The sequence below is a fragment of the Phalaenopsis equestris genome, unplaced genomic scaffold, assembly GCF_001263595.1.
Source record: "Phalaenopsis equestris unplaced genomic scaffold, ASM126359v1 Scaffold212913, whole genome shotgun sequence".
In the NCBI taxonomy this organism is placed as follows: Eukaryota; Viridiplantae; Streptophyta; class Magnoliopsida; order Asparagales; family Orchidaceae; genus Phalaenopsis; species Phalaenopsis equestris.
The window spans coordinates 1-2,580 of record NW_018231806.1 but is presented as its reverse complement, the minus strand read 5'-3'; the positions used below and the strand labels follow the sequence as shown (position 1 = coordinate 2,580).

Here is a 2,580-nt window from a genome sequence, read left to right as displayed (position 1 = left end):
TTAGCCATGTCAATTGACCCAATTGATTGATAAATATTGTGTAGATGATTGTTATGAAGATTTTTGGTGAAGGGTTGAACTGATTTTGAGTTCAATTGGTAGGTCAATTTGAGGGATTTGAAATTTGGTCAATTTCGGCATGTTGGGCTAGACATGGGGGTAGATTGGGCTAGCCTTGGGCTAAGTCTAAATTGAATGGTTCAAATGATCAAAGGAGATGTTGTGAATATTTTTCATGAAGGGATGTAGTGGAAATTTTGGGGCTAAGGACATCAATTTGGTGAGCTTTCGAGATATGGCCAATTTGGGGCAAATTTGGGGCTTTTGGGATTATGTTGAAATCAAATGAAATTGAGATCTCACCAAGGCCAATTTAAGGTCAATTTTGATGTATGGGGATGTTATGAAGGTTTTTAAACATAAATTGTGGCAGGTTGAGTTGGCCATGGGTTCAATTTGGTGGAACTAAGTCACGGAGCCAAAATTGGGATTTTGATCTAAATCAAAATTGGGCTGAAATGATGGACCAATTGAGCTTGAATTTGGTCTAGATTGGTCATATCAAGGGTTAATTTTACTTTAGACTTTAAATTTGGGTAAATTGAGATGAATTGGATAGATATTTTGGGGTAATTTGGGGAAAATTTGGGCCTTTAAAGGGCAATTTGAGAGTTTTGATCAAAGCTGGTCAAATTGGCCAAATTAGGTCATGTGAAAGTTGAAAAAAATGAAATTGGGAATATTTGAGAGGTTTTTATTTGAATGAAATTGGGAATATTTGAGAGGTTTTGGGAATTTTTGGGATTTTTTAGAATTTTTGGTCTTTTGGGTTAACGAGGGGTATTTTGGTAATTTGGTCAATTTTAGTGATTTTGGGTACTTTTGGGTGTTTTTAAGGTGTTTGAAATGATTTTTGAATTAAGTTGGTTATTGTTGGTAGATTTGAAAATTTTGGCCAAATTTGGGGCCCCAAGGGTATCCAGGTAATTCGGGGGAATTTAGGGGCTCTAATGGAGTGCTAAACATCATCAAAAATCTGTGGACCAATGGAAACCCCATTTTGGGTTCTCTATGTAGTGGTCTTATCCAAACCCTATCCTAGTACTAGTGGGTTTAGGGGACCACCTACAAGAGTCTCCCAAAAGTATCAAGGGACCAGAGCCTAGAAATTCTGGGTTTAGGGTAGTGAGTGATTATGAGTGTAAATGATTGCAAGTGAGTGCCTTAGTCCTAGACTAACCGCCAAAGTCAACTACCCTAAGGTCCAGAAGTCCTAAGAGTAACTCATCTCGAGTTCCCCCTTAGCCAGAAGTCCTAAGAGTAACTCATCTTGAGTTCCCCATTAGCCCTTAGTGACCCCACCTACCAAGTGCTAGAGGTTATGACTAATATGTGGAACTTCAAGTTAACTAAAGAAGAGTATAGAATTTTTAATGGTGAGGGTTCCATGTCTAGTTTTCTAAGAATAGTCAAAAGGAAAGTCCTATGGCTAGACCTTAGGCTACTAAAAAGGAAAAACTAGACCTCAACCAAAAGTGAGGTCAATAGATAAGATGTTGAAAATGCAAAATGAAAAGATTTGATGATGAAGCATATGTAGTGTTTGATGAAATTTTCTCTTATGCCTTCCCCAAATTCATTACTCCTTTAGCCCCACTTTTGGAGGAGCCTCTTATAAATTACAATTAGGATGCTTACAGGTTGCAACTAAAGTTGTTTCTGTATGAAGTGAAGCAACAATAGCTACTTGCTGGTGTTCACTGTTTCTTGAAACTATAATCAACTATATCTATTGCAATGCTTGCTACATTTATTGAAGTAGATGAGGCTACTTTAGGACAATTTTATTGACATACAAACATAAAATGCATGCGGATGATAGTGATGGAAAGATCATCCACAATTCTGATTTGGATTTCTACATCATTGATGACATTATTCATGTTTTAGAGGCAAAGCTAACAAAGCTGGACATTCATTACTTTTTGCATCAAATCTTTAATTTTGAGTTGATAATTGGTGAATTGGAGCGAGTAAGACTAGACTAATTTTTTATATTTTCTGGTCTTCTCCCTTGTAAGAGGTTTCTTCTTTCTGGAATTTCCTTATAATGGTAGATATGTTGTCAGAGTAATTCTATGTAGCTGAATATGGATAGCAAGTTCTTATCTTTTAGTAATTTTTTTCTGTATATATATATATATATATATATATATTGTTTATCTTTTGTTTTTCAAAATAATATTTATAGTTCAAATAAAATTTTTTAAGTAATTTACCACAGCCTCCCCGACAACAACGCCAAAAAATTGATGCTTGATTTTTTATGTGCATATTAATTATTAATTATTTTTTGAAACCACAACACACATGGTAGCTATACTCATAAATATACAAATCAATCACAATAAAATTTACTTCAGAATAATAAGTTTTCTCTTTAAAATTATTTAAAGCTACCACTCCTAGTGAATTAAGGTGTACTTTTAATTTCAAATAGTCACTAAGTTGCAAATACAAGTATACGTATCTCTCAAGTAAAAAGGGGCTCTAATGGAGTCCTAAGTATTGATCCCACAA

General features: G+C 34.7%; 1 pseudogene; it reads left to right on the top strand.

Annotated features, from left to right (window-relative positions):
• The first annotated feature begins 1,569 nt into the window (after window positions 1-1,569).
• On the top strand, window positions 1,570-2,048 carry LOC110036943 (annotated as a pseudogene).
• Window positions 2,049-2,580: the final 532 nt, after the last annotated feature.